Below are 11,909 nucleotides of genomic sequence, written 5' to 3'. Positions count from 1 at the left end.
TATGACCTGCCCAGACAGTGCTTGAAATTCTTCTCAGTCCTGCTTCTTGGGAAGAAGAAGCTCAAGTCAGATTTTTCTGCTCTAGAGCAGAGCATAAAGGAGACACTGGTGGAGCCTCAGATCTTCTTCCAGCAAAATGGAATTTGGCCCAAACCACCTCTGGTGTCTGACAGGGACACCAATCACCACCAAAGTTCCCAAGGCAGGGGAAGATTCACAGAAAACTGACACGTTATCCATGAAGAAGCCTTGCCCCTTCCCCAGCAGACTCATAGATGACTTCAACCAAACAAAGGAATAGAAAAAAAAATCCAAGGTGAAGCTAAATGTTTATATAGGGAGTAATACCAAAGGCCAGCAGAGGGCTAGTCCTCCAGGCCCAGCTGCTATCCACATGCTGTACTTCTGGACACAGGTGTAAACACACTGCTTCTTTTTTCAGACTCTGGCCAATAGTAGCCTGGTATTTCTGACTGGGAGAGACTGACAGAGACAGAAAAGCCTGAGAAATATTGCTCCAGCCTGTTGTGGGATCTCCAAGTGTGGAGAGGACTTTATGACCACTAGAGGTGGCCACAGGTCCCCAGACCCCAGCTTCAGATGCAAGGTGAGACCAAATGCTTGGTTTGAACCTTTATTCCTGTCCACACTGACCGCAGTAGCTTCCTGAAACTCTTATGTCTTTGGGTAATTTACCTTCCTGTTTGGTTCTTGATCCTTTCATCAGCATTGAAATTAAAACCCTAAACCCTTCTCCAATTCCTGGAACCATTCCTGTGCATAGGACAATAAAGTGAGACTTTCCCAAGCCATCATTTTCTCATTCTCCTTCAAGACCAGCAGTTTGTGTGAGTAGCATCTATCTAACTCGTAACATACAATTGAGAAGACCTGGTTTATCGATATGATGGCTCTTGCCCTCCTGGCTTGCTGGTGTCTGCCAGTGAAGGCATCCTGGGCTCTTTGACATGTCATTTGGACTCAACAGCAAGAACTTTTCTCAGTTCTGAGAAAGTTTCTGAGTGTGTTTGTGAAGGTTTCCACTGCATGCAGGATTCAGGCCCTATGGCAACATGAAATACCTTTGCATCCTGCTGCCTGATGTAAAACACCTTACCAAAGGGCAATGTATGCGAGTCTAGGTGTAGGGCTGGTTCTCGGCACTGAGTAGAGCTTGGATCGCTGACCCACAGAGACTTCAGCTACTTGAGAGGCTGAGGCAAGAGAATTCTTGAAGCTCAGCAGTTCAGGACCATCCTGGACAATACCAGACTCCACATACATATTTGTACATTCATCACACCCTTATATGCACATCCAGCATGTTACATGCATGCGGATACATGGCATACATTCCATACTGCATGCCTACATACATCACACCCATGCATGCACATCACTAAACACAACATGCATGTCTGCATGCATGGGTACCACACATGTATAACTCCACACATCACATACTACTGCCCTGAATACATGCCACACACATGCCTGCACACGACCCACACTTTTGCATGTATCACACAGTTGCTTACACGAACTACACATATATAATTGCATGGACCACATGCAAACATACATGTACACTTGTATACATATACCAACACACATGCCTTCACATATCATAAAGGCCCATCTGAGCACTTGCGCCATATTTTACTATATAGTAAAAACTATACTATACTATACAGTTTACAATTCAGTTTGCTGTACCAACTACACACATCCACTTGTACACACCCCATATACAAGTCTGGACACGCATCTGGGTCTACTTATATACACATTGACATATGAATACACCTGCCTACACCTGTCATAAAAGGCACATCTGCATGTACACCATGTTTACCTGTGTCATATGCCTGTACATGCTACTCACATGCATTTCTGTACATCATACACACATATATGTGTATTGGACACAAGATTATACACTAAACATAAACATATACAATCGCTTAGACACACACATGTTACATCGACATCGCACATGAAATCAGTTGTCATGCATACTATCTTGCTGCCAGTCTCTTTCACTTTCCAGCACAGGAACTTGGGTTTATGTCATTAGGACTGCTGATTCACTAGGCCTGTTACTTGTCCTGTGTCTGGCATGACCTCACACTGTGCTAACTTGCATTTGCTTGTTTTACCGTAGTTGATTCCTCAATTATTGAGTCCATAACTGCAATTCTATAGCAGTCCAAACCGCTTTGTCCCTGCTGATACAGCAGTGTCACTGGCCTGCCTAGAACTTGCTGGTCAGTTCTTATCCTGAACCAGGCACCCAGGTGCTTTCCTGAGCTTGCCTTTTACCTTGAAGCTGATGATAGCTTTCCTGTTGAATCACTTGGTTTTCCAGCTGTGCTCTTCTTGAGCACAACTGTGACGGGGTGTGTGAGTCTTCTAGCATGCCTCACAAGGGTATAGAGAAGTGATGTTCTGTGAACTATATATCCTTTAGTGACAGCTTTTTCTGGGTATCCAAACTTCCCTGACAGTCACCTCCCTGCCACGTGTGAGCTACTGTTTCATTCTCTTCTGGTACCAGATATTTTGCCCATGGCCTGTTTTCTTTCCCTGAGAGATTCTATGATATCCTCATTTTGTTTTGTTTTGTCTTGAGCACAGTGAAATCTCATCATCACTTTCTCTTTATATGCCTTGGCTGGACTCATTAAATGTGACACCCCCAACCCTCTAATTCTGGAACAGTTTTTGTTCACAGTTCTTCATTCCAACTTCTGTTCATTTTCTGGAAGTTTTTCTAAGGTGGAAGGCTGTCTACATTGGCTCACCACATTCCTTTACTAGTTAACCTTTTCTTATAATCTGTTTAACTTTTCCTACTGCTTCTTAGTTTTTTTTCAGTTGAACCTTCCAAATTCAATAATTGAGTTATTTCATTTCTCTCTCTACATATACAAGATCCCTTTAATGTTCTTCAGTGAATTTGAGAGAAAAAAGAATTCCCTCTTAGAGTTCTAGCTGTCTCCATGCCTGGATCACCCTGGCTTCTCTTCCCATCTCCCACCCCCTAGCTTGGCATCAGAATGACAAGCAGGGGAAAAGGATTTGAAAATGGGGAACACTTACCTGGGAGTTAGAAGCCCCACTGCCAGGCAGTGAGTGTGATGCCTTCATAAGAGGCAGGAGGACACCATGAAGCCCCCTCCTTCTTCACTACATCTTGTGTCCTTGTCTGAGAAGGTGGGTCCCACTCTTATTCTGCTTACAAATGAGGTAATGGGATCCCAGAAAGTACCAAGGAAAGAGCAGGACCCGACTTGAAACACAGGTAACTGAATAGTGGTTATCCAGAGCATATAGAATAACTGTGCAGTTCTTCTAAACCCAGGCAGGGGCTCCGCAAACAAGTTCATTGTTTCAACAGCTCAGTGTTTTCTTTCTAGTTCATGATCATTTTGATGGCATGAGCAATGTTGAAACAGAATGTGATCACAAAGCAAAATGATTTTCTACTGACAAAGGATCTCCTACCCTGCTCACCTCACGTGAGTACCTTGCAGAGCCCCTGAGAACTACTGAAGTGGGTACATGTATTCTTGCCTCACACTCTGTAGAGGCCTAGATTACAGGATGGAATGAGTATATAGAGCTCATACCAGCCCTCCGGGTCCTGCCTGGCTCTGGACAGCTTCATGCCTGAAGAAGAGCCCTGCTTCATGGAACCTGCTTCTGAAATCATGGTGTCCTGATACACATCACTTTTGCATGCTGTGAGATTTGTGTCAGGACAGCTCTAGAATGCTTTCAGAACATGTTTAGTAGATCTGGCAAGAGGCGCGATGTCTCCAAGCCCCACAGCCATACTAGCTTCCTGAGATAGCACAAGTTTCTGAAAGAGCTGGGATAGTCTCCCAGGCTCTGTTCCTCTCACTCTGTAGGGAATGAGGATGCCACAGGGCTCATGCACTGAGACCTGAGTTCTATACCCCCTTGTCCAGAAAAATATGAAGTTGTAATGGGATGTGGGTCTTAGAGAGTAGCTGCCTTAGGGAGTGGCCAAGGTAGCAGTGGTTGGTGAATGTTCAGAGTACTGTAGATTAGGAAAGCAACACCTCGTGTTGCCTGGAGATCTGCTGTGGCCCTGCTTATCCAAGTGAGGTGCCAACCCAGTGAGACATGGGATAGGGGCAGGTCAGAGCTGATCTTCACCTGCATGTGACCTGTCAAAGGACTCAGTTGCCAGTAGGTGTCAGTGGCGACCCAGAGTCTGCTGAGCTATGCCTTCAGCCCCCCTTGTCTGTGAAATGATAGCTTCCTTGGCTACTAACATAAGAGCTAAGAGCAAGCCATCTTCTGAATCAGGGTGCATATCTCTTTGGTCCTATGACCATAGTCTACATTACTTCCTTTTTTCTGCACCTGGATGAATCTGGTAACAACATCCTTCCTATGATGCTGTCATATTCGTTCCAGCCAGATACTTCCGGGATCAAATATGACTGAAGACTCTCTATGTGGGATCTGGGCAAAGACATTCTGTATTTTTTTTACTGTCGTTTTGTTTTGTTTCTGTCAGTTGTGGGGCTTGAACTCAGGGCTTGGGTGTTATCCCTGAGCCCCTTTATTGCTCAAGGCTAGCACTTTACCACTTGAGCTACGGTGCCACTTCTGATTTTTGAGTGATGAATTAAAAATAAGTCTCACCTGGACTTTTCTGAGTTCTGTCCCACTTTTAAGATCGATCACTCGCTACTTTGCAGTCTTCTCTCCCTTCTTTTAAATCCATAGATATGTGCTTCTTGATCCCCTCCCAAATTATCACTGCCCCTTAGGTACCTTTGAATGTCTCTTCCTCCTTCCCATCTTCATCTTCTCTTTGTTCTGCTCTGCATCCTTCTCTTCACCTCTTTAGAGATTATTAATTTTACTAACCCTAGGCTTTTCTCTGGGACTCCCTCCAACTCCTAACCCTAAGCAGGTCCCTTGGCCGCATTCTTCTTCATCCTCTCCCAGACCCTCTTCTATCCTTGTAAATTTCACCAGGATGACATATTTCCTTAGACCTCAGAGATAATTCCACTCTCCTTCTACCTCTGAATAAGTGGCAACAATGGAAGAAGCTGTTACTTGTTTCATCTCTGAATTGTCACAAATGGAAATTTAATTGGACAATTTGTCCAAGGACTCCACTCATTTAATTAAGGAATTTGAGTATGTCCTTTCATTTATGACTTGATGAGATGTTCACCTCCTTTTAACAACCTGCCTGACTGGGTAAGAATCAAATAGGATTAAAACAAAAGCCAAAGAATAAGTCAATTACTTTAAGCTCTTCCAACCTGGTGAATAGACAGATGACATAGATGCTTTTAAGATCCCAATTGGGACTACCAGGTACTAGTGGCTCCATTTCTTCTGACCACTGAGCCTGAGATCACATGTTTATATGATTCAGGAAAGAGCAAAAAGATTCATTATTAAACCTATGGCTTTTAGCCAGGGCGATTACTCAAGGCACAGATGAAAACCCCATATTGTTCTTTTCCCGGTTATCTGACAAGTTCAGTCATCTCACCAATTGAGACCTTAACTTAGCAAAAGGAAACTTATTTCAGCCAGAGAACTTCATGATATTCTGTACAAACTCCAAGAACTTGATAAGGAACCAGGCATATCCTTTTCAGAAGTGATTGGTATGGTTTTTTAAAATCTTCAACAGTATCGGGAATGAAGAACAGAAAGTGACTGAGATGTAACCATATAAATTCACAAAGAAGGCTCAGACTGAATCAATCTAGTGTATGGCTGCTGTTATTGGCAATTCCATTAGAGGGCAGACTTCCCCCGGGCCAGCAGGACAACCTAATCTATCTGGTTAGGGGGCCAAGGATGGAACTTGCTTCTACTGATGCCTACTGGTACTGATTTGTTTGCTCCACCTGTTAAAGAATTAAAAGGCAGGAAAGTGTTTAAAGTTAACAGAGTAAAATTATTCGAAAGTGAACGGAAAGCTGTGAACGTAGTGAGACTCTTCATCTGGAGAAGGGCCCAAAGAGGAGTCCAATGTAGTCCTCTCGGTGAGTGTTTTATAGTATAGGGATCCTCCCTTAGGCTTTGTACTGATTGTTTGATGGTTATGGATGCACCACACTGGCTCTTTTCCTTGGCACCGAGAGCATTATGGGAAAAAGTGTGTGAGAGAAACTCACAGAGTTATGGCGAGACAAACTGGAACAGGAGCAGCTCAAGGCACTTTAGGAATGAGAAGCATGGGGGCATGCTGTCTGCCACAGGTATGTCTGCCACTTTTGATCCCCATCTCTCTCATGACTGTCGACACTTGGTCACTAGACTGAGCAATCTTCCCGACCATGGTCCGCAGCTGGATTCTGTCCTCAGTACAAACGAGGTGACTTGTCTTTATCTTAATGAAGGAAGGAACACATCTCTCTGAAGGTCGAATGGCTCCTCCATGGAAACGTCCAGAGTTATCTCATAGTTCCCAGGACATGTGGACCTGAGAGAGCACAGGTTCCGAAGCTGTACCAAGCTCCAAACCTCACCATCTGCATGTGCTAACCTCACTTAAGGCTGTCTACAGCAAATAAAACAGATAGTCTTTTGATCGATACTTTTACTCTGCCCTCTCTGGATTATATACTATCGTTCTTCATTATATACTATCATAACAAGAGTAAGAGGACACTTTTTAAGAACCCCCAAAGCCTTATATTAACATGTGAGATGTCTTTACCCACTCATTTTCAGTTATCTCCAGTTGCTGAATTCTGCTCTTGAGCAGGGCTATTGTTACAAAACTAGGCATCGATGATGTATCCCTGACCTCTAAATCTCCCAACTTACTTGCCTGTATAGCCCTCTCCATACCAAGACTTCCTCTCTTCTTCCACCTTTCATGGTTCAGCTGTTTCCCCCTGAGGAATGGGATGAAGAATTCCTAGGCAGATGCTCATTTCCACCTGTACCTACTAGCCTAAAGGACACTTCCTGTCTCCTTCTTAGGTCATAATAATCCAACACATGAGACTATACCACCTGGGGATGGGTCCTTTGCCTCAGACCTCTGCCAGCTCTCACTCTCCTTTCTTCAGAAGCTGGAAAACCAAGCTATCTATGTGTCAAACTCATTACCAGGGGATAGAGGGTCTAAACAATACGGCATTTTCTAATAACTGCATTATGTAGCGTCAAGCTGTTCTCATGGTCATATGCCACAGCTGCTCGATCTTCAATTCCGAATCCATCATCATTTACTTTCTAACACTCCTTCAGAGAAACCTTTGAGCTCTCCAGAGAGGTGATAGACATCTGACTTATTAGACATTCTCCACCTTGACCAGACAGTGTTTGGCTTTTAAAAGACGGTAGTTTTAGGCCTAGTGAAAAAAAAAAAGATTTGTAGGCTATGCTATACTACCCAAAGCGTGATTGCCCTCCCTCAAGCCCCAAATATGACCATCAGAGACCGAATATTAATGCTGACTCAAAATATGCATATTATGTCCTACATTCCCATGCTGCCATCTGGAAACAGAGTCTTCTTGCCTCTCAAACAATTTACCATTAGCTATTCTTCTCTTCTACAACTTATAAAAGCCACATAGTTATCAATCCAGTATAGAGGCCAACAACAGACACAATCTTGATGGGAATCAATAAAGCAGATCAGGGGACCAAAATGTCTGCTGAACTTTTTACACATTCACACCAGGCAGTGGTTTATACCATATTTCAATATTCTATGTCCCCTATGACCTCCAAGGAACCCTCTCTCTTCTGTCAGGGCGCCTTCTCAGGAAGGACGCTGTCTGATTCTTCATAATGGTTATGGTGACATGATATAAGAGGAAACTCTTTTCTAGGGCTTGTGTTGGGCCTGTTTGAGGTGAATGAACTATCAGTCTGAACACTTGCCTATAGTCTGGATTCTGGCCATTTACCGGTCCTCCCTGAATTGGGATGATATCAGGGGCAGAGTGCCCAAGGTGCTGTGATAGGGCACTGGTAAGCACAGCAGGGAGGAGTTTTCCTGGGCCTCCTTGCAAAGGATTACAAGAGAAAGAAGACTGAGGGCACTCTGTCTTGATTTACGTGAACATATTCTGGCCTGCTATGACTTGATCTTTGGACTGGTGCCAGGCCCAAGGTCACTACTGTTGCTACTCCTGAATTACCTGCTGCCCTATCCTGCCTCTGACCCCAAACTCCACAGCATCTCACTGCCATGTCCCCCTTCTACCTCAAGGAACTCCAGGCCATTCACTGGGGGCTCAGGTTCATCTTTCCCGATCTGTGTTTCTAACAGGCTTGGCATCATGGCCTAAGGCCAGTGGTAATAGGTTCCATCTATAGCAGGTTTGCTGTGTGCTGAGGCAGTAGCTTCTCTCCTCCGTGGACACATTCAGCTTGAGTGAGACCCACCCTGGAATTGTGGGGGAGGGTGTAGGATGCCTGTTCCTGAAGGATGAGCCTCAGTTCCTACAATCCCTGTCTGTGGAGGGATCTGACTCTTCACTCAGACAGGGAAGGGTTAAGATAAGGACAAGCTCAAGGATGATGACTTCTCAAGAGACCATCTGACACTGCCCCAGGTGAGCTAGAAGCATGCTCTTTCCCTTCTAGGAGACCACCTGACATGCTCTTTCTCCCTGACACTGCCCTAAGGTGAGCCAGAACCATGCTCCTTCCGCAGTCATGAGGGCCTCTGGGGCTGAGTTATCTCTTCTTATCCCATGGGCCACTCATCAGACTCATGCCTAGTTACTGCCTGGAGTCTTGCCTAATGTAATCTCTACTCTCAGGAAGATGGTGATACGGGTGTCATGAGCTCCTATTCAGTCATAGGCAGGGATCTGGGGCTCCCCAGGGGGTGTGAAGAGTGCTGCAAGTGCTTAGGGAAAGCCTTACCACCCTGCAGTGTGGTCCTGGACAGCTCCTCCCCCGCCTGAATCAGAAGGCAACAGCAGAGGGTACTGGCTGTCTTGACAGTGCAAGTGACTTCCAGGTGGGCATTGGTCATGGAGTCCTCTGCCTTTTGGTGAGATCTCCTACTAACAAGGCTCTACCATCTCTGCTGAGGCGCTCTAGGATCTGATGGCTGTGTAAAGCCTTCCAGGGTCCCATAAAGATGGATTATGAGTGAGACATTGAGACCGTGGCTCTTTGGTTCCTGTGCCTGATATTATTGTAGACTCAGATTGCAAATGTCTCTAGCTGTGTGCTCTGTGTTTCTGGGCACCTGTGTGAATGACCTTAGTGACCTCATGGCAGTCTATGTCTAGCCTGGAACTCCCAGTGCCTGGCCCACTGTTGGCAATGAGACTCATCTGGGCATGCATGAGCTCTGAGCTCCTGCTCAGAAGCGCTATCATCTGGCTCATTGCTCTTGTTGTTCCTTTTCAGTTTGTGGACTCTCATGGCTTTTTTTCACTTTAAGTCCACTCCTAAAATGTAGCCAATCCAGATGCCAAACACAAACACAGCTAATACTGGAAAAGGCTTTTTCTGTTGTTGTTGACAGTCATACTGTGTTTTCTGAACTGACTTTGAACTCCTAGACTCAATCTACAGACGCTGGGACCACAGACAAATGCCTCCATAATGGCTGGAGACAGCTTTCTGTCTTGAAATTCAGAGAAAGAGGGGGCGAGAGAGGAAGAAAGGGAGACAGAAAGGAGAGAGGGGGGGGTTAATCAACAGCTGTCATTGTCATTGTGATATAGTGGCAGAAGCTCCCTAAGTTGTCTGGAAGTGCTCAGTGAAATTGGGTGCAAAATTCAGGAAGAAAGTTCAGCTCCTTGTATGCCCACATGGGCCTGTAGGACTTTTCAACCTTCCACAGACTGGCTCTGTGGGATCCTGATTCTCAGTCTGTTTTGTGAGCATCTTCTTCCTCTCTCTGATTGGGAATTTGAACTTAGATCTTTCAGAGATAGTGGCAAGCAGAGTTCCATAGTCAGTTGATCTACATACATGAGTCTGGGCTTGAGAAACAGCAGTACCTAGGGTCAAAGGGTCCAGAGCTGGCCTGGAGAACAGTCTGGGTGAGGAAGGGTAAAACCCGCACCAGCAGCTTGAACATGACCTTGCATTTCCTTAGGCTGTGAGGATGATCTCTTCATGTATCTCATCAGTTTCTTTTAAGGAAAATCATTGTAAGAAAGGAAAAATTACTTGTAAATAAGATTATTCGATATGTGGAAGGGAATGGGAACCACAGAAAAAACAGGATAAAGGATGAACTAATGTAACATGGATACTACTTGATAACATGTTAGATATGAACAATTTGTATGGGAGAAAATAGTCAGGGGTAAGGGAAAAAATGAGGGATGAGGTAACAGTGTTTAAAAAACAAATGCTTTTATTACCTTATTTGTATAACTGTGATCCCCCCAACTCATTACCTTTCCAATAAAATATAAAAGTTAAAAAAGGGCAAAACAATAAAAATTTCCATTTGCTAGAGTTTATTTTATAGTTCTGAGGTTTGAACTCAAGGGATTGTGCTTCTTAGACAGGCACTCCGAGCCATGCCCTTAGTCCATTTTGGTTTAATTTCTCATCAGATAGGATCTCACATGCTTGCTGGCCTATGCCAGGATCCTCCTGCTTATATGTCCCATGTGGCTGGAATAACAAGCACACACCATTTGCCAGAGGGTCTCCACAACATTTTCCCCGGACGGATTCAAACTATGTGGTTCTCCCCGTCTAGGCCTCTCAAGTGGTTGAATCACAGGCATGAGCTATCACACATTCCTGGGAGAGCTGTTTTTTAAGTGCCTGCTCTTAAAAGGTTTATTAGATGGTCTATCAGGAAGGTAGGTTAAAAGACGTTTGTTATTTCATGTTACTAAATATTAATTACAGTTAGGCATGTTAGGAGCACAGCTCCAAAATATAGACAGAAGCCAAGCTGGTTTCTTGATGCAGCTGGAACAGGTGAGCTGGATGTATAAGTATGTACACTGAAGGTGGAACAGAGAGACAGAACTTATTAGAGTGAGCAGCATGAGAGCAAGGCGCAGTCCTAAAGGTGATAATGACCTTGGAAGTGACCTAAAGGTCACACTAGGGTTTGAGGGTACAAATCTGATTAGGATGTGGGAAGTCTGTACATATGCCTTTTGATAGACTGGGGATTCAAGACCCCTGTCCTGTGGGACATGAGGTGGTGTGAACAATGACAGAGAGAATGAAGATGAGTGATATGGTGGGAAAAAAATAGAATTCATTTTGAAGACAATAGTGAAAAATGGTTCTACAATTCCATGTCTAGTAACTGAGTGTACTCATGTCCAAGGAAGTTTGGATTTGGATTCATTCACATTTAGAGAAGAATCTTTGGTCTCTATAATGCTAAGAATGATTTATCTTCCTAAGAGTCAAAGAAGGGCATTTATTGGGCCTCATTTCTCAGCATTTACAGGTCCCTGCGATTCCTCCTTTCTTATTATTTGTGACAGCATGACTTTGGTTTCTCTCTGAACTATCATATGCTGGATGCTAGATCATCAACATTTAAATAGGCAAGGAGCCAGCAGAATGATTCCTATTATGGAAACTACTGGGCTCAGAAGGGGCCAAAGCCAGGAAAACCATTCTGTAAGACCCCAGTTATTACTGATGTTTAACTTTCCCAACTCCTTTTTGATCTGCTCTAGTTGGTTTTGGATTTTTTGAGAATTGTCAGTAATATTAAAGCAACACAATCCTTCAAACTGTTCACACCCTAAGTGGTTTTTTAACAGCAAATAATCGATGGCAGCTCGATTTTGTAAAATTCTTGTTCTTAACTCCTTCATTTCCTGATTTATTTCTTCCAAAATTATAGCTGTGACATTTGTCACCTTGCTGAAAACACAAGCCAGCCTGCTGAGTTCTTTTTGGACACCGACTACAAGTCCAGG

The 11,909-nt window shown here is 44.2% G+C and overlaps 1 protein-coding gene across 1 annotated transcript in view; it reads left to right on the top strand.

Annotated features, from left to right (window-relative positions):
- The first annotated feature begins 230 nt into the window (after positions 1–230).
- The window catches only part of LOC150065348 (semaphorin-4D-like), a 60,348-nt gene continuing 48,669 nt past the window's right edge, over positions 231–11,909 (top strand). Inside the window, exon 1 of the mRNA XM_090329923.1 lies at positions 231–607. The gene's annotated coding sequence lies outside the window, so the exon portion shown is untranslated. The remainder of the gene's footprint in view (positions 608–11,909) is intronic.

This window comes from Megascapheus bottae, chromosome 3 (assembly GCF_031878675.1).
Source record: "Megascapheus bottae isolate mThoBot1 chromosome 3, mThoBot2.hap1, whole genome shotgun sequence".
NCBI lineage: Eukaryota > Metazoa > Chordata > Mammalia > Rodentia > Geomyidae > Megascapheus > Megascapheus bottae.
This window is presented reverse-complemented; position numbering and strand designations above follow the sequence as displayed.